At 40.2% G+C, this 23,982-nt stretch overlaps 1 protein-coding gene across 4 annotated transcripts in view; it reads right to left on the reverse strand.

Moving 5' to 3' along the window:
* The window catches only part of CLCN5 (Cl-/H+ antiporter 5), a 150,422-nt gene that overhangs the window by 103,669 nt on the left and 22,771 nt on the right, over positions 1-23,982 (reverse strand). The window contains exon 1 of one of the 4 annotated variants that reach the window (XM_024767137.1): positions 11,393-11,733. The exons of the other annotated variants lie outside the window; for them this stretch is intronic. The gene's annotated coding sequence lies outside the window, so the exon portion shown is untranslated. Of the gene's footprint in view, positions 1-11,392; positions 11,734-23,982 lie in introns of those variants that run through there. 4 annotated transcript variants of the gene reach the window in all.

The raw sequence follows: 23,982 nt of genomic DNA on the forward strand, positions 1-23,982 counted from the left end.
AGATAGAAGCATCACAAAGCCTTCAGGCTCAGAGGCAAAGAACACAGGACCGGAGGACTTAGACTAATTTCCTTAATGATGCCACTGAGAGTTTGGTGAATTTAATCTTTAGAAGGTTTATTCTATTGATTTCAGCTTCATATTTTAGCTCGAACACAATTAACGGTAGTCCAAATACATCCTCTGTGTTCTTTGCTATTCTCTCAAAAGCTCAACAGCTGCTGCTCTCCGGCTACTAGTAATAGAAAGAAATGAATTTAGTAATATTTGGATTTAAATCCTGAATCTTGAAAGGCCTGACTTCTGTGCTTGAAAACTTGACTTAAAAAATAAGTAAATAAATGGAATAAAAATCTGCTAAAACTGAGATGCTGAGGCATGGAAAAATAAAATAAAATACCTACGGTATCTTTCCATGCAATTTCAAGATGCAGTTTTTTGTTTGTTTTATCACTGTTTTTCTTTTGGTTAGGGTGTAGTATAGGGTTGAGTTTCCAGAATAAAAAGTAGGGAAATATTTTTTTTTAAGTAGGGAAAGATATGTATAAGGCTCACAGATGGAGGAATGCATTTACCATGAAATCTGAAATTAGAATAGGATTCAAGCAACTTCAACTATGTGGGAGAATGGATAGCAGAAAAAGAATTCACACAATGTCTTTGAATTACAGTGTGAGAAATGACGGTTCATTGGGGAAAGGAACTTTCGATAAATGCTTTTGGGAAAACAATTAAAATTCATTCCAGATGAGTCAAGGATTCAGTTTTTTTTTTAATTATGAGACACTATAACAAAATGGAAAGGTACATTTATAATCAATGTGTGAAAGAATTTTATTAATACCAAAGCAAAAGAAGAAATTATCACCTATGGGTGATGAATATGACTAAATAAAAATAAAGCTTTTCGTACATTAAAAAATTACAAAGTTTAAAAAGAAAGCCATACAGATAAAAGCAGCCATGATTTTGATGGAAAAAGAACTTAATACGGAAAATAATAAAGATCTGATACAACCTGATAGTTAATACTACCTTCCTTTGGGTAAGTAGCTAAAAAATATAAAAATCTTACGTCAGTCACCAAGAAAGGAACACTGAAAACTGTTTAGCCTCATCGGCGATTAAAGCACTACCTATTAACTCTGTAATAAAATTCAATGCTACAGCCACATTTTATTCTCCTGACAAATGATACTAGTTTTTAAGGTTACAGTACTCTATTGGCTCCAGATGAATTAGTTAAAGCAACAAACAGGAGAAAAATCCATATTTTTTGGTCACTGGCATTTTTAATACTATTTCCATGCACCACTAGGATAGTTCTGTAACCTTTAGGGCATGTTTTTAGCATTTCAGTTCCTTTCAGATTTTTTTTTAATTTCAGATTTTTAGCCATTTATGCCTAAATCTGTTTGGCAATCTTTCATAAGTATTTCTCCAGTTTATTTCTGCCATTAAGTGAAACTGCTTTTGGAAATTTGGTTGAAAATATTTCCAGTCACAAGCTTCTTTATCAATAAATAACTTTTATACACTTTCTGGTGATTTTACAACATTTAAAACATACTTCTAAAAAGGCATTTGGGGCTATTTTAATCATTTTGTTTCATTAAAGCCTATATTATGAAGAGAAACAAAGCTTTCAACAGTGAAGGACTGGCTGAATTTATTCTAAAAGTGGCATTAGATGTTAAATATTATTTTATGATAGAGGTGTTAGCTAACACTACCGTGGTAACCATATTGCAATATATAAATGTATCAAACCAACATGTTGTACATCTTAATGTTATATGTTAATTATATCAATAAAAATAAATGTTATTTTAACTCTGTAATATAAAACTAAGAGATACATACAGATATATAATTAATTCAGCATCCCAATAATCATAAGAATATTTATACCTTTAATCCTAAATACATTAGACAGTACTAGACCTTTAATGTGACTAATTAGAATTTATAAAAGTAAAGTTGCTTCAATACAAAAAAATTATAGGGAACAAAAAGTAGAGAAAGCATAGCCAAAGAAGTGAAGCAAGCAGAGGAGCTAAAAAGTCACCTAACGCTTACCTAATAATGGAGGATATTTTTTAAATTCACAAAGACACGGCCAAACGAGTAGATATGTATGATGGGCTGAAAGTGAATTATATTTTGTTGAGTCTGAAGAATGGACAGAAATAATTCAAGGCAGGTGCAAAGCTTCAGAACTATCCTGTGATACACAGAAATGAGCAATGTGAGAAAACTGTGGACAAGTTCATTCTTACAAAGAAATCATCTGCTTCCCAAAAGTTTTAAAAATGGTAAATGGTTAAATAAACTGTGGTATATTAGTGACGGACTAAAATCTAGCCATCAAAAATGAAAAATGATAAATGTGTGGCCCGTGGTGGAGGGTGTGAAGAGAAGTGGGCTGTAGGCAAGACTTTAATAAAATAAAATGAAGATAGAACACAAAACATCTGTCTTTCACTAAAAATCACAAGGACACAGAGGTAAGAAAGAGTTGTGAGGAAGATATTGCCCTCTTTTCAGGTATATTAGTATACAGTAAAGAAAAACATACCATATTCAACCTTTTTCCTTGTTTCAGAGGATGAAATTCCCCCTATCCTCTGCAAAGTTGGCCCCCTAACCTGCATTTTGACTACCTTCTTCCTCACCTTTGTGCGGGCCTTTGGTTCAACTGCCTCCAAGGGACCCCTATATCTCCAGTGACACGTGGTCCACTCCTTCCGTTTAAAACAGAACCACAGACACTCCTTCAATCTTGCTGTCCCCTCAAGTAATATACACCCCACTCCATCCATAGATACTTTGCTCCTACCTTTATCTTCCACCTTGGTTGGAAAAAATGTCCATCCTTTTGGGAGAGTCTACAGACCAAACCTACCCAACCACTACTTTATCCTGTCTCCTGGTCTTCTATGCAAAATAACTGCCTTAAAAAAAAAGTAGTTAAGGGATCAGCTTACCCAGTGTCACACCGTTGATTTGCAACAGAGAGAAAACTGAAATCCAGAAAGCTTGACGCCAGTTGCCCATGGCCACAAAAGACCCTTTTGCTCCCTGTCCCTCTTCCAGGTGATTGAGATCTGCTAGTTATGGGCAACTGGAGAGGAGCAGCTGTCACCATCACAGCTGAATTGGCTTGAGGCTGGCTGGCCCAGCCCTGCCCGCCACCTGCTCCACACTCTAAAATCAGCCTTTGTACAGCCTGGCTTCTGGGAAAGAGGAGGCACTAGGAGGAAATGGGGGTGGGGGGAAAGTGGTTCTTTTTTTTTTTTTTTTTTTTTCAGTCTCCCTCCATAGATCCTCTTTGGAGGAAGTCTAGACACACATATTTTGAAAACTCCCCTTGTGGTCCTGATGTTCAACCTTGGGTACTGACTGTAGTCCAATAAGGAGAGGTATGAAGATATATCAGATACCTCTAGGAAACTGATCACTATAGCAACTCTGTTGCTATGTTAATAACAGTAGACTTGCAGAAAAACATACCAGGGTTTAGAATTCTAGCCCTGACACTTACTTGCTGCCTGACTCTAGGCCCATCATTTTACTTCTTATAGCCTCAATTTCCTCATCCTACAAACTGGGGATACCACCATTAATTTCCCTGGCTTATGAAGTGTGCTTAAAGATTCACTGCACTGTGCCTGACACACATATAGTCATGAAGTTTCTTTTTAAAGAGAACTTTTTTAAAGCCTTGTATGGAAAATAACTGCTTTAAAAAATTATATTCAGTGTCAGCATTTCTCTAACATACTCAACTTGTTAGGGAAACAAATCCCTAATACCAGCACCTATTTTAACTCTCCCTCCCCCAACATAGACAAGGCTCTAAAATTCTTTTCTACCCTCACGCCCACTCAATAAAAAGCTTCTTTAGAAAACTATCCAATCCAAATCGCTCTGAGTATCTGCTATTTACGATACAAGCTTTTCCCCTGAAGGAGACTTTTCCTCTCCCATTGTCTTATCTATATCCTTGACTTCCTTAATGAGGCTTGAGAAAAATTTCTGTTCTGAAGTTGGCTTTTTTATTGGTTTCTTCCCAGAGAACCAAAATTAGCCTAAGGCACCTGCTTAGCTTTTCCTAGGACCTCCAAGTCCACCAAACCACCCTTCCCCCAAGCAGAACAAACTGGCCATGGGATCCAGTTTACCTTTGCTGCCTACCACTCTGGCATAACCTTTGAAAACACCTTTTTATGTACTGTTACAGCAACACTCCACTGTAAAAATACTTATGTACATAGACAAAGCCTGAAAGAAAACACAAAAAGAATAAGAGCTGCTGTGTTAGAAGGATGAGAGTCCTGGCAAGTTATTTCCAGAAGCCTAACATTAAATACAAATTTTAACAAGCAGTTCTTTTGCACAGATGACTGCAAACTGAAAGCTTTCAGGTCCCCCCTACTCAAACCTGTCACTTCTGAATGACATTATCCTCACCACCCTCCATTTCAGGAGTCTTAACTATTAGCAGCAGTCTCAACTCCCTTTGCCTGTTCTCATATTTAGCAGTTCTTCAGGAATATCTGATACCAAGGACCACTTCACCCTGGAAACCAGTACCTCCTGTGGATTGTTCTACCATTATTCCTTAACCACCACTCACACGCTGGGGGTCTCTTGGGGTTTTGGTTCTGGCTCTGTTACCAACCCGGGTTTCTCAACCTCAGCACTACTGACATTTTGGGCTGGGTAACTTGTGATGGGTTGCCTTGTACACTACAGAATGTTTAGCAGCATCCTTGGCCTCTACTCGATGCCAGTAGATACCTGCCCCCTCCCCCCAGTCAACTGTCACAACCAAAAATGTCCCCATACATTTTCAAGTGTCCTGGGCTGGGGGGGCCGGGGTAGGCAAAATCACCCCAGGTTAAGAACCACTGAGTTAGACTGACAGCCAAGCTCCCTTTTTAATGAAGTAATGAAGCCTCCTCCTCTTGTTCATAAAATGCAGATTTTTCTCCAGATGTGATCATTTTTGTTTAATTCATCCATGCATCTATCCTACTATGTGTCAAGCACTGGGGGGCTACTCAGGTCGATGAACAGGTCCCTGCTCTTAAGGCACTTACAATTAATAGAAGAGCCAGTGTGATCAGTAGACCCAAGAAACTGTGGGGACATGGAACAAGGGGTCACAGCAGACTTTCTGAAAGATTACGATAAAGATGGGCAGGAGTTGGCTAGACAAAAGGGATGGGGGAGGAAAATTCCAGGCAGAGGTCATGGCACACTCAAAGGCATGGAGGCAACAAAGCATGAGAGTCAGGGAACTACTAGTTGTTCCTTGTAGCTGTAGGGAATCATCTTCCCCCCCCACCCCCGTGTAGGAAGGGGTTAGTTAGGGGAAAACAACATTATCAACCCTTCAATCTTTTTATCTCCTATATCCGTCTCCGGTAATTCTCTGTCCTTCCCCCATTTGTACCTTAAGCTATAGCTATTTTATTTTTTTAAATTTGTTTTACTGAAGTATAGTTGATTCACAATGTTGTGTTAATTTCTCCTGTACAGCAAAGTGATTCAGTTATATACACATATATATGTATATACATACATACACACACACACACACACACACACACATACACACACATTCTTTTTCATATTCTTTTCCATTATGGTTTATCACAGGATATTGATTATAGTTCCCTGTGCTATACAGTAGGACCTTAGCGTTTATCCAAGCTATAGCCATTTTAAACTTCTTTCTACTAACCCCGGAGCCTCATAGAATCACTTTCTCCAGGCGCCTGAATTAAATCCTTCTCCTCACTTCTATCATGACACCCATTACACTTAGTTATAATTGTTTTTGTCTGTCTGCCCTACTAAGCCCACAATCTCCATTAGGGCAGGAACCATGACTAGGCCTTTTCTCAATGTATCTCCAGCATCCTGAACTATGCCAGGCACAGACAAGCCACTCAAATTAAGTATCACCTGAATGAATGATGTCCTCAAATTCTGTATGTCCCAAACTGAACACTCGCCAACACCTTCCTTCCACAAACTAGGTTCTACTTCTATATTCCTCTACCATCCCTTCTACCTCCCCCATACCCCATTCATGTATTCTCATCAAAATCTTGGCATAATCCCTCACTTCTTATTTTTCTCACTCCATACATCCATTTTGGTGTCTTCAGTGAGAAGCAAGATCTGCCCTCTAAACCTCAATAAATATTCATCTGGTAGACAATCTATGGAAAGAGCATGGGCTTTGGAATCAAATAGAAGTGGGCTCATCTCACATCTGCCTATTAATCACTAGGTGATTTTGAACAAGTTATAATCTCAGAGCCTTAGTTTCCTTATCCTTAAGTGGGTTTAACAGCACCAACCTTACATAGGTTTTTATGAAGTTAAACGTGAAGTACTTAGCACTTCAATGTTACTCAATAATAAATGTTTCATTTCTCCTCACAGCATCCCCGACAGGAGTAAGCAGCAGTCAGGAAGACATGTAAAGAGCTAAATAAATGGTCAATAAAATGGGAGAGAGTGAGAGGGATAACATGGAAAGACAAATAAGAAATAAAAATTTAATTCCCTTAAAGAATCATGTTCACTTTTCTATTGTTTTCTTTTCTCAAAATGTAACACATAACATTTATATTCATCAAGGAACACAGTTAATATCCAAGAGAAATGAAAATATATGTCCACCAAGAAACTTGTATGCAACTGTTCATAGCAGCATTATTCATAATAGTATACAAGTGGAAACAACCCTAATGTCCGTGAACTGGTGAATGGATAGACAAAATATGGTACATCCATACAATGGAATATTATTAGGTAATAAAAGGAATGGAGTACAGTTACATGGATGGACCTTGAAAACATTATGCTGACTGAACGAAGCCAGACGCAAAAGACCACATATAGTATGATTCCATGTATATGAAATGTCTAGAATAGGCACAGAAAGTAGCGCAGTGGTCTCCTAGGGTTGGGGGTGAATATAATTAAAACCATTGAATCATATACTCTAAATGGGTGAGCTGATGGTGTGTGAATTATATCTTAATAAAGCTGCTAAAAAAGAAGATAGAAGAACAGCTGGAGAAATGTCCAAAAAGTTTTTTCCTAATTATTTCCTTCCTACATCCTAGTAGATTATCTTGTATATCCCACTCTGAAGACTGCCACCTTTGACTAAAGAGAAACTGTCTGGCTACAGAGAAAGTTTCTCTGGCACTGGCCATGACAAGGCCATGACAAGGCACTGCCAGAGAGGTTGGTGAGAGCCAGGCTTGAGTAGAAGTGAAGGGTCAGTGCCCTAGACCAGTGCTTCTCAGACTTGAAGGTACACATGCATCACCTGGGAACTTGTTTTCCCAGGGTTGGTGTGGATCTAAAATGAAAGAATGTATTAAAATGCATTATAATTGGTAAAGCACCATATAAATGTTGCTGTTAGTCAAGTCAAACATTTCTGAGGATGTGTGGGGGGTCCTTGTGAGAGGAGGAAGGGAAATGGCAGTAAGGTTTCCTTTTTCCTACTTTGCTTAAGGAAGTTAACAGCCACTTAACCTCACTGAGCCACAACGTCTTCAAATCTGTATGTTGCAAGCATCCAGCACAGGCTGTAGAATCATATGATTTTAAATGGCCTTAAAATTCCTAAGTAGAAAAGTCACATGTAGACAGCTGAGAGCTTATTCAGCAAGGTCACTTGGTGTGGAAACATATGAACTCTGGGGTCAGAAATCCTGGGGTTGAGGCCCAGGTCTAACAATCGCTAAGCTTTATATCTTTAGTAAATTCCTCACTGTTTCTCCATATTTGATAGGGGTGAGAAAATACATCTTGCCTGCGTCACAGCGTGGTGGTAGGATCAGCTGAGCTGATAGTGAAAGCATTTTGTCAAACTCTGGATGGGTTGCTTCACAAATCTTTTTATTGCACAAGTCTATCAGTAGAAAAACATTCAGAAAAGAATCTGAAAAAGAATACATGGATGTATAACAATCATTTTGCTGTCACCTGAAACTAACACAACATTGTAAATCAACTGCACTTCAATTAAAAAATAAATAAATAGAGACTTCCCTGGTGGTGCAGTGTTTAAGAATCCGTCTGCCAATGCAGGAGACACGGGTTCCACCCCTGGTCCGGGAAGATCCCACATGCCGCGGAGCAACTAAGCCCGTGCGCTACAACTACTGAGCCTGCACTCTACAGCCCACGAGCCACAACTACTGAGCCCGTGTGCTGCAACTACTGAAGCCCGCACGCGTCCAGAGCCCATGCTCCACAACAAGAAGCCACCACAATGAGAAGCCCACGCACCGCAACAAAGAGTAACCCCCACTCGCCGCAGCAAGAGAAAGCCCATGCGCAGCAATGAAGACCCAACGCAGCCAAAAATAAATAAATAAATTTATTTTAAAAAATATATACATATAATGACACAAATGAGTTAAAAGTAAGAGACAATTTAAGGCTACAATGAGATACCACCATGCACCTACTAGAATGGCCAAAGTCAAATACGCTGACCATATCAAGTATTGGGACAGACGTGGAGCATCTGAAACTCACTGACTCTACCATTTTACATTACCATCAGCAACCACTGTGGATAACAAGTTGGCAGTTTCTTAGAAGTTAAACATACACCTACCATATGACACAGTCATTCCAATCTCAGCTATTTACTCAAGAGAAATGAAAGCATATGTCCATAGAAAGATTTGCTCACAAATGTTCACAGCAGCATTATTCACAGTAGCTAAAAACCATAAATAACTCCAATGTCCATCAACAGGGGAATGGATAAATAAACTGTAGTATGTCCACACAATAGGATAATAAAAAGCAATGGGGCTGTTGGTATGTACAACACGGCTGAACCTCAAAATAATTATGCTGAACAAAAGGAGCCAAACAAAAGAGACTACATACTGTATGATTCCATTTACATAAAACTCTAGGAAATGCAAATTAACGCATAGTGATAGAAAGCAGATTGGTGGGGGGGTCGGTGGCGGGGCGGTGTCTCCACTGGCTGAGAAGGGAGGAATTAACAAAGGGAAACTTTTGGAGGTAATGGATATTTTCATTGTCTTGATTGTGGTGATGGCTTCATAGGTGTATACATATTTCAAAACTTATCACATTGTACACTTTAAATATGTGCCGTTTATTGCGTGTCATTATGTCTCAATAAAGCTGATTAAAAAATAGATAAAGGGCTTCCCTGGTGGCGCAGTAGTTGAGAGTCCGCCTGCCAATGCAGGGGACACGGTTCGTGCCCCGGTCCGGGAATATCCCACATGCCGCGGAGCGGCTGGGCCCGTGAGCCACGGCTGCTCGTACCGCCAAAAAAAAAATAAAATAAAATAAAAATCACACGTTCTCAAGGCCGAACAGATTCTTACAAATCATTAAACCAATCCTGGGCAGATCCTTCAGCCCCTCTGTCACTTTGATGTTCCCGGTTTAAGCTGAGGAGTATGAGCCTGTGCGTTCAACTTCCAAGTGGAATGAGCAGCACGAGACAACACAAGACAGACCTATTTCAATCCCCCTGCTGGCTGCCCTGGAAGCACATATGCTTTGTTGTATGTGACACAATTTTCAGTCATGTAGATATTGATGAAGTTCAAGAAAGGGTTTTCCTTGAACTTGGGACACTCAGTCACTAACAGACTGAGGCAGGATAAAAACTGTCCCATGTGGGGTCTGTAGGAATCTGCTATTGAGGGAGCAATGGAAGAGACGGCTTGTGGAACTGAACACTCTTGATGGCTGAAAGAATGAGCCTTGGAGACAAGTGCCCGGCACATAGTAGATATCAAAAAATAAGCAAAAAATAACAAAATTAGGGCTTCCCTGGTGGCGCAGTGGTTGGGAGTCCGCCTGCCGATGCAGGGGACGCGGGTTTGTGCCCCGGTCCGGGGGCGGTCCCGCATGCCGCGGAGCGGCTGGGCCCGTGGACCATGGCCGCTGGGCCTGCGCGTCCGGAGCCTGTTGCTCCGCGACAAGAGAGGCCGCAACAGTGAGAGGCCCGCATACCGAAAAAAAAATAAAAATAAAAAAATAAAAAATAAATACTATTAATTCAGAATCTGTCATAAACTGGATTATAGCTAGGTAGAAAAATATCTTCAAAAAGGGAGAAAGTTCAATAAACAGATCAACAGCATAAGCAGGATTTCGGCGGCATGACAAATTCAATTAAGCAAATTAAACTTACACGTCCTTCAGAAAGAATCTACTTGCAGCTTAATACAGGTAGCACAAACTGCCTGCATTTCAAATCCTAACATCATGACTTAATATCTTGTAACCTTGAATAAGATGTCAGACCTCCATGTTTCTTCACTTATAAAATGGAGGTGAAAATAGTATTTACCTCACAGGGTTGTTGGGGATTAATGAGTTCTTATTTGTAAGGTGCTTAGAACAAAGCCTGGCACTAAACTGCTACTTGTTCATTAAAGCTGTAACTGGCAAAAGTTTGTTTCAAGCTACACTTTTTGCTAAAATACAGTGACTTTTCCTACAATTGGATGGAATTAATGAAGTTTTTTTCAAGAAGTAATCTCTCACCTACTCCTCCTGTAACAGTTCTTTCAAAAGAACATACCTTGTTTGCTGCTCTAATTTCAACAAAAACAGCTCTATTTTCAAAACATTGCTTGATATTTTCTGGCACACAGTTGGTGTTCAATAAATGGTTGCTGAACAAATATTCTTCCAGACCAAAGCAAATGTACCATAAGTAACATTACTGTTTTTATAGTCAGAGTTAAAAATGCAACATGCATCCCATCCAAATAGGAAATAACCCAAAAGAGGTAGAGTTACCACCTAACCGGTTAACCAACTTCAATGAAGTTGCCCAAGATAAGAAAGGTGCTAGTTCACTGCAAAAGCAGCAGAATTAAGGCTTTGATTTAAGCCAAAATGATGATGCAATGCAGGCATTCCTTAGCACTTTTTGGTGAGAACAAGAGAAAAAGACAGACTTAATGGTCCACAAACAGCAAGAACATGGACTGTACCCTAAATGGCCTCACTGGGAAACAGCACAGGTCTTCAAAGTAACTGACATGGGGACATCCCTGGTGGTCCAGTGGCTAAGACTCCACGTTACCAATGCAGGGGGCCCGGGTTCAATCCCTGGGACTAGATCCCGCATGCCACAACTAAAAGATCCCACATGCCGCAACTAAAGATCCCGCACACTGCAACAAAGATCCCGCGCACGGCAATGAAGATCTCTCATGCCGCAACTAAGACCCGGTGCAGCCAAATAAATAAATAAATATGTTTTAAAAAAAACAAAAACAAAGTAAATGACATGGAATTCACCTGTCATCCCTCTTTTGCAGGGAATACTGACCTGGTTTGTAACGTTTGTCCTGAGATACCTTCTAAGGTGGGAAATCAAATTCCCTTTTTCCTAATGAAAGGCTGGAATCAAGCAGGAAGAAATATTTCCTTGCTTTGAGTGGCCCAGGTGAGCAGAAGTTGAAAGCATCATCTCCACAGGTAGCAAGTAAAGTGTCCTCAAAGAAGCAGCCAAGTGGTTACCACTTTGTCCTGGGTACTGCCAGACATTTCTGTTCCTCCTCCTTTCTAGACTACTTTTACATTACTGTGATGGCCACCTGTTGCAATAGTCTCTTCTTAAATCTTAATCAGCCTCTCCCCAGTCCTCAAACCATGTACTTCACTGGGAAGAGAGATCAAACACAGCTTTCTTGTTCTTTGCCTCTCCAGTCTCAAGGGAAGGGTTATTGCTCCATCATGACTTGTTCATTCCGGCTTCCATCCTCTTACACAAGTCATTCTGCTCTACCCAGAATCACTTGCTCTTGCCCCCACCTCAAGTCAAACACTTCCTTAAAAAAAAATTTTAAAACCAACGTATGTCTCTCACTTCTTTCACCACCCACCTCTTTCTGGAGTCACTGGCTGGCTGTTCATTAAGTCTGCACCCCTTTTACCATCACTTGTAGTACTGGCCCAGGTATGTCAGGTCCCTAATCTCGTTCCAATACTGGATTTTCAGCTCATGCTATTGCCTCTAGGCTAAGATGGCACCCTATCAATCTGTTATCAGTACTATACCTGGTTGGGCCAGGAAGAGGGTGGGGACCTTCATTCTCAAGGCAGAAAATATGGAACTGGGCCAGGCTTGAACTTAATTAAATAGGCCAAGCTCTCATTTGGGGTAAGCTCAAGGTGAGAATGACATTTCAAGCTTAATCACCTAGAGATCACCAAGGACAAGCCTATAGTCTGACAAAGGCAGATTTATTCATGCATCATAAGGGAGGGCACTCCAGAGGAACCATGGGATGCTGCTCAACGAGAAGAAGGGAAACATCTTTCAGGGATGTTTCTGAATGATTCTGAGAAGGGCCTAAGGAAAGTGGGGATCAGTTCTGGATTGGTTATTATTTTTGAGGCAGGATTAGGAGAAGCGGTGATAAACTAAGGGTTGGGTGCTCTTCTGAGGCAAGGGCAGCTCATCAATTGGGAATCCCCAGTAACAGATGGGAACAGCAAAGTGGGTCTCGGGCACCATTAACAAGAAAGCAGTATTCACTGAAAGAGTGTATCTTTATGGCTTTTTACAGCTGCTGCCTGACTTTGGGAGAAACAATGTTTCCTGTTAACTTTGCAGTTGTCTTCATTGGTGTCTGTCCTTCCAGCCCAATTAACAGAAAGAGGTTTTTTTTTTCAGTCCCAGCTAATTCTCCCATGCTGGACTTTTTTGACTCTTTCAGTGAGATGGACATGGATGCCATGCATCTTCCAGTTTATTTTGTCCTGAAAATGTCTAGATCTGGCAACAAATTATACAACCAAGAAGAACCTGGACTATATCTACTGATTTTGTAAGTTTAGGCAGAAAACTGAAGACTTTAGGGGCATGTGGGAGCTTTCTACCTCTTCTTCCTTGTTGAAGGTCATGACTCTTGACCAGAAGGGAAGATACGGGAAATGAATATTGCTACTTAGATGATGTCAAAGAATAGGATGTAGTTCTCTGGATAATCACTTAAGATCTCAGAATGATGAACTTCTGGCAAGGGAGGGGGAAATTTCACACAGACAAGGAAGAAATGATTTTGCTGGAGATTCATTAACATGATGAATATGGACTTAAAAGAAAATGTTAAGGAAAAGAGAAAAACACCACCAAAAATGTGACACAGAAAGAAAAACCACAGTGGAAGAGACACCCTCTGCTCTTCAAGAGAAAACCAGACAAAAGAGCTAGAATGGAAACTGACACACCATTGTAGAGCAGTTATGCTCTAATAAAGATTTTTTTTTTTTTAAAAAAAAAAGAGCTAGAATCATGCCTAGGGCTTTAGAAGTCCTCAGACTGATTTAAAGAGTAGTAGTAATACACAAAGTCACTGGGGCACTTCAAACACCAGAAAGCAATGACCTCACAGTTACCATCATCAAGAAGGAGTGAGATGGCATCTGGCACTAGATCATAGAAGGCAGTAAAGTATAATGGTTAAGGAGAGGTTTGAAGTCAGGCCGACCAGGGTGCTGGCTCTTGCTTGTCATGTAATCTTGGTTAAAACACTTACCCTCTCTGAACCATCACTGGCCCATCCATAAAATGGGTATTACAATACTTACTTCACTAAGCTCTTATGAAAACCAAAGGCTATTTAATACATTCAAGTATCTATCACAGTATGTGGCACAGAGTAAGCACCCCAAAGGTGGCCATTATCATCATCATCACCATCATCATCCTCATCATCATTTGCAGTAAAAAGGCAGTAGTACTTTCTTATGAAATTTAATAAACCAGATGGTGGAAACACAGTGAACAACAGCTGAGAATAAAGCAAAGAGAAAGAAGTGATGTTATTACATCATGTGATTTATGAACTTTTCTGGAACAGAAGAAAGGTATACTATTGAATTCTATCCCCTCTCCCTGATACTTCTTTTCCCCTCTAAACAAGCATGGGCAATCTTGTATGTACACACACACACACACACACACACACACACACTCCTTCCTTCCCTCCTCTGTTTTCTGTACCTCGGGACATCGAATCCACACAGTCTGAATTTCAAAGTCAATGCTAACCTATGAGAGGTCAGTTTTTACTAGAGGGAAGGGTGCACAAGCCAGATTTTATGAGTTGAAGGCTGAAAAATGAGGAAGCATAGATGGCTGTTTCAAGAAATTTTCAGATAAAATAAAGGAAAAAGATTTCCCATTAGTCTGTAGGGATGGAACTTGGGGGAAATAAGTGAAAGAGGGATTCTTGGATATGTGCAAGTAGAAGAAAAAGAGTTCTTTGAGGAAAATACTAAAGAGACAGAAGGAAGAGATGAATGGAACAGAGAATATCATTAAGGAGGCATTGGGGGATAAGTAAAAAGCATTGGAAAAGATGATATGAGAAGAATGAAGATAAAAGTAGCCATGGAAATAAATGTTTCAAGGGAAAGAGAGTCTGTGACCAGTGGGCTCTATCTTTTCAGGGAAGTACGTAACTAGATTATCTGCTGAAAGAAATTGGGGATAGGGAAGGCTAAATTAGGGCAATGGAGGGGTGCAGTAAGAAAATGGAACAGATGCTGTGGGAAATTGGAAAAGGAACCAACTAGGAATGTGTAAAAAAGGATTAGTGAGCAGCCGTTGAGGATCCAGCTGTGGTCAGAAATCACAGTTTGGTCATGGATATAATCAGCATGGTGAGGTGATTTTCCCGAGGACAACTCAGCAGCCTGGGAACAGGACGGAAGAAAACATATGCTAAAGTCCATCGAGGTTCGAGGATTGGCAGGGCAGGTGCAGGGGAACAAGAGGGACGTGAGGTAATTGAGGATACTGGTGGGAATTGATATCAAATGGCTGGCAGGGTTTAGCGGGGGTGAGAAATGGCTGACTGAGTGGGAAAGACCGTAGAAGCAGGAGAGGACTGAAAGTCAGGAAGAAAAGAAAAGGGACGATGAGGTCAGAAAGGTTCTGTGAGAGGAAGGGAATATGGGATGTGGAAGGCTAAAGGTACTAGTCAAAAAACTGAACTTCAGCGTTTGAAATATCAGAGGTAGGACAGTTCCAGCTGGTGACAAGGCCCAAAGTGTGGCCATAAGATGAAGTTACTGAGGCAGACCAAAAACGATGGTCACAGTACTGGAGGTCAAGGAAGTGTTACGCTGGAGCATTTGATGATGCATCAGTGTGGCCACTGACATGGTCTAGGATTATGCCAGGAGTCAGGATAGCACAGAACACTAAGCTAGGTGCCGGAGGTCTCAAAGAATCTGAGCAAGTAAGTCAGGGATCAGATTATGCCAATGAAGAGAATTGGCACACTACCCAATGGCATGTGCATTCAAGAATAAGGAAAAGGATGGTGTTGAACAACATCCTGGCAGCAGAAGCCAGCTTTGAGATTGAGGAACTACGAGAGAATGAGCAGCTTCCATTTAAGAGGGTAGTGAAGAAAATAGTGTCATCAAGGCAAAGAGTTCCAGAAAAATAGTTGATAATATACAGACATTTCCTGACCAAAGAACAGGAGGTCTGGAGGCCACAAGGGACCTGAGAAGGGAGTGTCAGCCAGGGAACAATATGTCTATGGAAGGGGAAGGGCTGTACTGAACTTATAAGAGGGAAATTTTATCCTTTAGGAGGCTGAGGAAGCAGCAAGAGGAACTACAACTCTGTAAGTTTGACCAAGAAAGAAGAACTGATTGGTAAAAGTAGAAGTTAAAGAAACTTTAGGAGATACAGCCATGATATCATCTTAAGTACTGTTGGGTAATGACCAAGAACAAAAAAGTGTGATAGGTACCAAGATATTCCCCAGATATTGAGGATGGACATTTCTACAAGAGACCATAGTGACTCTTAAGTGGACTACTGTTTAAGAGGAATAAAAGATTTCAAGGGGAAAGTTCTCATAATATCATCAATCGCCCATGATCCTGAAAGGAACAAAGGAGAAATGAGTAAAGAACCCAATGTAGCTACACAGGAAACATGCTGGTGGGCTACAGGAACTAATGTAGCTATAGCAAGCTCAGATTTTTCGAGGTAAGATCATCAACCCTAAATAGAAGATATATGTGAACAGGTGACAAAGAGAGCAAGTGAGGGAGCAAGAACACCAGTGGGATGACTGACTCAGTTCCTATTTTGATTCCGTCTTAAATGATAAGGATCATTTTCAAATTGAAAATGGTGGCACAAATGTGAACAATAGTTTGTCAGAGCCCAACAGATATTGAAATATTGAGACAAGCAAACAGTTTCAAATCAGTTTGGGTCTGTTGGCCCACATCAAGAATACCGCATGCTACTGAGATACCCAACATTCCTGATTAAGAAGCCACTACTGGTATCTCTGAAAAATCACAGCCAACTACAAAAATGAAGGAAGACTATAACTGGACAACTAACAGCCCAATTTTCAAAAGTCAGATATTTCTAAAACAGCTCAGAAATCAAAGACTGCTGATCTTGATGAAAAACAGTCTACAATGGGGTATTAAACTTATGGTTATGAGCAATGATCAGGTAGTGAGACTGGTAGATTGAGGTAATGCCATTAAGTGTTTTCCCCTGTAGAATACATTCACATGAGACAGCGAGATGTGCTCTGCACTGTTATACAGATAGGTTGATTTATGATTGATTGAATAACCTTACTCAGAAAGAATACTAATGGAATACTCAAAAAGAATGCTAATGGAATGTTATTCAGCAACAAAAAGGAACAAACTATCGATACATGCAACAACTTGGATGAACCACAAGGAAATTGCACTGAGTAAAAATAAAACAATCTCAAAAGGATACACACTGCACAATTCCATTTATGTGACATTCGTGAAACAACATAATTATAGAGAAGGAGAACAGTTGGCAAGGGGGTAGACATGCGGGAGGGGGAAGACACGTGGCCATAAAGGGGTAGAACAAGGGAGTCTTGCACTGATGACAGAGTTAAGTATCTTGATCGTGGTGGTGGTTACACAAGGCCACACGTATGATAAAATTTCATAGGGCTAAACACACACACACACACACAATCTGAATTAAGCTCTACAGATCGTACCAAGTTCAATTTCTTGATTTTGATACTGTACTATAGTTAGGTGAGACGGTAACACTGGGAGAAGCTAGAAGAAAGTGTGCACGGACTTCTCTATACGTTTCTTTGCAACATCCTCTGAATCCATAATTATTTCAAATTAAAAAGATTTTTTACGGGAATTCCCTGGTGATACAGTGGTTAGGACTCGGCGCTTTCACTGCTGGGTCCCAGGCTCGATCCCTGGTTGGGGAACTAAGATCCCGCAAGCCGCATAGTGCAGGCAAAAAAAAAAAAGGTCTTTTTATTGGTTTGTTTTTATAAATTTACTTTATTTATTTATTTTTGGCTGCACTGGGTCGTCTTTGCTGTGTGTGGGCTTTCTCTAGTTGCAGCAAGCAGGGGCTACTCTTCGTTGCGGTACATGGGCTTCTCATTGTGGTGGCTTCTCTTGTTACGGAGCATGGGCTCTAGGCGCGCGGGCTTCAGTAGTTGTGGCGCGCAGGCTCAGCAGTTGTGGCACGTGGGCTCTAGAGTGCAGGCTCAGTAGTTGTGGCACACGGGCTTAGTTGCTCCACAGCATGCAGGATCTTCCAGACCAGGGCTTGAACCTGTGTCCCCTGCATTGGCAGGCGGATTCTTAACCACTGCACCACCAGGGAAGTCCCAAGGTTTTTTTTTTAAAGAGCACTAATTAACGAATCAATGTCCACCTCACAAAAGGAGATCTAGCTGCTCATCTCAGGGCTCTGTACTGACACAACTGAGACACCATTTTTAACCCAACAAGTTAGGGAACACAGAGGAAGCATGTTGATCAAGTTTATGAATGATATAAAACATAGAGACTCAGCTAATCTGGTTTCAAACAAAACTGGAATCCAAGAATAGCAACAGGCTGTGCTAGGGACTGAAATACAATAGAGACAAAGGTGAAGCCCACCATATTGTATCCCAAGCACACAGCACCATGCCTGGCACAAAGAAAAGGGCTCAAAAAATGGTGAAAAAGTAAGTGAAGGCAAGTTTTAAAATATTCAACAGGTTTAATGGGAGTTCACTTGAAAAGGCCCTTAGGGACTTCCCTGGTGGTCCAGTGGTTAAGAATCCACCTTCCAGTGCAGGTGGCGTGGGTTCAATCCCTGGTCAGGGAACTAAGATCCCACATGCATGGGGCAACTAAGCCCATGCACTGCAACTACTGAGCCCGCGTGCTCTAGAGCCCACGTGCCACAATGAAAGATCCCGCGTGCTCTGGAGCCCATGCGTCACAACTAAAAGATCCCGCATGCCGCAATGAAGATCCTGCATGCTGCAACTAAGACCCGACACAGCCAAATTAATTAATTAATTAAAAAGAAAAGGCCCTTTAGCCAACACAATGATAATATTCCCTCAAACCAACACAATTTTCCACTTCATGACGAAGTATATTTTTTTAAGGGCAGGTGGAGGTAAATATTAGCATTGTGCTCTGCACTAATCTGAATGCATATAGAGGACCAAGTTCAAGTCCTAGGGGCCATGTTTTAAAGGACACATGAATAAACTAGAGTATATCCCAAGTAAGGCAACTAAGATGATTAAATATCTAGAAATCTTGTTATATGAACAACACTAGAAGGAGCGCAAAATATTTAGCCTGGAGAACATACAATGTGGCAGATGCAAGGGACACATTAGATAATAATTATAGTGTAGGGACTTCCCTAGTAGCACAGTGGTTAAGAATCCGCCTGCCAATGCAGGGGACACAGGTTCGAGCCCTGGTCCAGGAAGACCCCACATGACGTGGAGCCCATGCGCCACAACTACGGAGCTTGCGCTCCACAGCCCGCAAGCCACAACTACTGAACCCACGTGCCATAACTACCGAAGCCCGCATGCCTAGAGCCAGTGCTCCGCAACAAAGACAAGCCACCATAATGAGAAGCCCGCGCACCGCAAAGAAGAGTAGCCCCCGCTCGCCGCAACTAGAGAAATCCCCTGCACATCAATGAAGACCCAACGAAGCCATAAATAAATAAATAAATAAATTTTAGAATAATAATAATAATTATAGTGTAGACCATGATATAATGATAATATTAAATACTCCTTTGGAGGTAGCATGGCATTTTACAATTTACAACGTGCTTTCACACTGTGTCCCTACCTGTCCAATATCTGAATGTCTGGCAAGTAGGGAAAGGGTTAGATTTTTTTCTTTCTGTGCAGCACAGTGGTTAGAGATTACAAAGATAGATATTTCAGATCAAAATAAAGAAGGATTTTCAAACATTTCAATCTTCATGACAGTGAAATACCAATAGCGGTAAGAGCAACAAGAAAGTGCTAGAAGATATAATAAGTACTATACGTTATCTGATTTAATCATCACAACAGTCTTGTGGTGTAGGTACTATTATCCCCATGTCACAGATGAGAGAAGTAATGTACACAGGGGTTAAATAATCTGCCCAAGGCTATAACCACAGCTAGTGAAGTATCAAAACTAGAATTCAAATTCGGGCAGCCCCACTCCGGAACCACTACATGTGGGGTATTTGGAACAATCACCCGCTGAGGCCACTGCAGGGTGAGTGGACTGCTAGCCTGAGTCAGAGGCTGGACTAAATCAAATGTAAGCCAACAGGATTCTAGGAATCTTAGATGACAGGCTAATTTGGACTGGAAATACAAAGTGGTGCCCTTCTGAAAGTGGTATGGCTCTAGTACAAAACAAAAAGTAACATTTTTAAAAGAAATATATAGTTTACTAGGAAGGTAAGGGACATTGCTGTCAAAATATTTCTTACACATATATTTTTAATCTTGTAATGGTTGTTTATGTTATTTCCTTATACATCTGCTCTCCTTTGGTTTTTTGCAGAGTATTTTGACCATAATTCTATAATTTCAGTCTTATCCTAGACTTATGAGTGAGGAAAACAGCATAATGCAATGTGCATAGTAACTAAAAGAGCTATGCTATTGTGTGTTATGTCCACATTGCCCCTAAACTGAAAACAAACAAACAAACACAGTAAAACAAGAGGGAAGGGATATGGGGAAATATGTATACTTATAGCTGATTCACTCTGTTGTACAACAGAAACTAATACAACATTGTAAAGCAATTATACTCCAATAAAGATATTTTTTAAAAAAGCAAAACAAGCAAACAAAAAAATACTAGCCCTAAAGCAGGTTGTCTGAGAGTGAAGGCAACAGGATAAGGCCCAAAGAGCTAAGACACCTTGCAGGTAGTGGTACAGTTCTCCACACATTCAGATCAGTTTTGGTTTCATCAAAATCTGCAGTTTGAAGATCTAACAGAAGATTAGTGTCATCATAACTGAATCACAAAAGTACCTGGGAATTATTTCCTATTTCAACCCCTGCCCCCATCAACTGATGGAACATATATTAAATTCGCAAAGCTCACTCCACTTTGACAGTTTTAATTAACAAGTTTTCTCTGCTTGAACATAAATTGAGATTTCTATCTCTGGGGAAATAAAAGTAGGGTTTTCCTTCATTAAAGATTAAAAAAAGAAAGAAACCTGCCGTGTTGAAAGTCAGTTTAATAGTTGGTAGGCTGAACTGTCTTTGGGGTATGAGTATATGATTAAAAGTAGAGAAAGAAGATAAAAAGTTGAGTCAAACCCAGATGAATTTCTGGGAAAAAAAGTTAGAGAAAAATAAACCAAGGTCGTCACAATAAGCAACCTGCATTCAGAAGCAGCCAATGGCTATGCTTACAGCATCTCAAGGGAATTAAGGGCTGGGTTGACTGAATAGCTCATTAGAAGCCTTAAGAAAAACAAAACCACGCCAATTCTGTAAAATAAAAGTATTCATCAGTGAAGGACATGACCAACGATTTAACTCTCAGGATGTTCATGGTGACACTGGTAACGATAGACAACAACTGGAAACAAATGTACAACAAGGGATTGGTTAAATCAATCATGGTACAACAATACAATGGGACATTCAGAAGTGCTATTGCAAATGAAGAGATGACAATAGAGAAATAGGTCCATGATGTAAAAACGAAAAAAGGTGGTTTATAAAGTGGTACAATTCATTTTATTGTTAAAGTTATACACACAACCTAGAAGCCTACACACATGGGTGTTAAAAATGTTCTCTTTTTTTAAAATTTGGGATGTTAAAATTTTTCTTTGTCCCTTATTTGTATTTTCTAGTTTTTAAAAACTGGTTACAATAAAAATGAATGACATTAATATTTTTAAGAGAAGAGATGGATTATCATTTGTAAGGGACTTAGTTACACTAACATTCTACAACAGCATCCCTTTGTAGCTTTACCATTTTGGACTCTGAAAGGAAAAACTAATGAACTGTATGGTATCCTCTGGAGAGCAGGAAGGGGTCACTGCAGCATCTAGTACATTAATGCGGCAAAACTCTATTAGCATAAAACAAACAAACAAACAAACAAAACCTTCCTAGGAGACAAAGGCCCTGCAAGTACAGGGTGGGGACTCCCCACCGCTTAAAGCTATAGAGTTCTTTCCTTTCGGATTTTATCTTGAAAGCAGTATTCTTCACACACACCCCACCACCGCCCCACAGTCTTTTAATGCCAAATGACTTCCACACAAAACCAAAACCAGTCAATATGATGCACAATTGGTAGGTGAAAGGACAGGAGAGAATTAAACACAGTGGTATTGGTGGGGGGAGAGGGGATGATTTTATTTTCTACTTCTTCCATTTCAAGGTAGAGAAGCTTCTGTTAGAATAACATTTCTGGTCTCTTTCTACCCCCTTACTTACTCCTCCCCATGGAAAGAGCTACAATTATTTTCTTGAGAGATTAGACAACAATTTATAAGAACAAATTGGTGTTAAATATAAATTTCAAGGTTGGTCCATTGTAACCACAGTTTAAAAACAATTTATCTGCCTGCCCATCCATCTATACATACTTAAAAATATATGCACGGGCACGAGAGATACGTGCTTAAGCAACACTAGCTCTCTGGCTAATCCAGGAGATTAGAAATCAAAAGACTTAGATAAGTAGGCTGTTCCGTAAGCGGAAGTTTCCATGTCTGTGCAAGAAAAGGATCTGCCAAAGGAAGGCACAGCAACACAAACGGGTCCTTAACAAATCCCCATTTCAATGTACAGGACCTCTCTCCATCTTGTGCCACACAGAGCTTCCGTCTGGTGAGCAGAAAACCATGCCAGCTCAATGAACTGTCACCAATTTCTGCATGTCATTGGGAGTACAGAGGGGACATCTATTAAAATCCTATCCATCTTTCTCCAACCAGCTCAAATGTCACCTCCTTCCTGAGCCTTCCCTCTTCCTCACCACAGCTGCAAATTACTTCTTGTCCTCCTAAGATTCTAAGCCCTTTGTTTCTATTCTACCACTCATTACATATGACTTTATGTAGAGTCTCGTGGGTACAGGTTCTTTCACTATCAGTAGATAATAAGCTTCTTGGTGGCAAGGTCCAAGTCACTGATTTTTATCGGCGCCATACTGTCAACACAGTGTCTTCCACAGTTATTCATTAGATGTGCACAGGACTAAAACTTTAGAACGTACATAAGTTTAAAAGCATCTTCCCTCCCCACCCCTTAATGCAAGCTTTAGAGAATAGCCCTGAAGTTCCCCCTTAGAGACTTACCGGTGACAGCAGCAAACTTTAGCCCAAGGTATTTAATATTTTTGCCTTCCTCAGCTTTTAGCTTCATGTACATAATAGGGTAAGGTATCACCCACCCACAGAAGCTAGCCTGATAAAACTCTCTAGAGCAGTGTCATCTAACAGATATATAAAAACATATGTTGGGCTTCCCTGGTGGCGCAGTGGTTGAGAGTCCGCCTGCCGATGCAGGGGACACGGGTTTGTGCCCCGGTCCGGGAAGATCCCACATGCCGCGGAGCGGCTGGGCCCGTGAGCCATGGCCTCTGAGCCTGTGCGTCCGGAGCCTGTGCTCCGCAACGGAAGAGGCCACAGCAGTGAGAGGCCTGCGTACCGCAAAAACAAAACCAAACAAAAAAACATATGTTAACTTTATGTCAACTTTAAATTTTAACTTTATGCCAGCCACATATGTTAACTTTAAATTTTCTAGAAGCCATGTTAAGAAAAGTAAAAAGAAATAGGATGAAATTAATCTTAATAATAGATTTTATTTAACCCAATATATCCAAAATGTTATCACTTCAACATGTAATCAATATTAAAAATTATTGAAATACTTTATATTTTTTAATCATACTAATTCTTTGAAATCCAGTGGGTATTTTCCACTTAGAGCATATCTCGATCCATATCAGGCACTTCTTATTAGCTATAAAAGCTAGTTATTTAACCTCTCTTTACCTCAGGTTCCTCAATTTTAAAACAGGAATAACAATATTCACCTTATAGCACTGTACTGAAGTTTAATAATATGTGTAAAGGGCTTAGAACAGTACCTGGCAAATCGTAAGGACTCAATAAATATTAACTACCTGTAGGAAATAAATAGTTCTACATTCCACCCAGAATAACTCTGTGAGTTTCATTTCTCTCATCTGTAAAATAACATAACATGGTCCACTTTGTAAGGTAATTATGATAATTTGAGATAATGTGTGTAAAGAACTTCTTATGTTGTTGTTTTTATGACAATTTACAAAACTCATACCCTTCCAACCTTTGTGGTTCTATCAATAGCACTGTACCTTTGGATGTTCTTAATCCTCAGTAAAAGATATCTGCAATATTTTTAAAAATTAACTACTTTTATCATTAACATCCTCCATTTACTTTATGAAGGAACTGAGCATATGAAGAAACTAAGTATATTTCCTAAGTTCATAATGCAAATCAATGCTGGTTCTATTCCTTTTTTTTTTTTTTTGAGGTACACGGGCCTCCCC

The sequence above is a fragment of the Neophocaena asiaeorientalis genome, unplaced genomic scaffold (genome assembly GCF_003031525.2).
Source record: "Neophocaena asiaeorientalis asiaeorientalis breed wild unplaced genomic scaffold, Neophocaena_asiaeorientalis_V1.1 scaffold572, whole genome shotgun sequence".
NCBI lineage: Eukaryota > Metazoa > Chordata > Mammalia > Artiodactyla > Phocoenidae > Neophocaena > Neophocaena asiaeorientalis.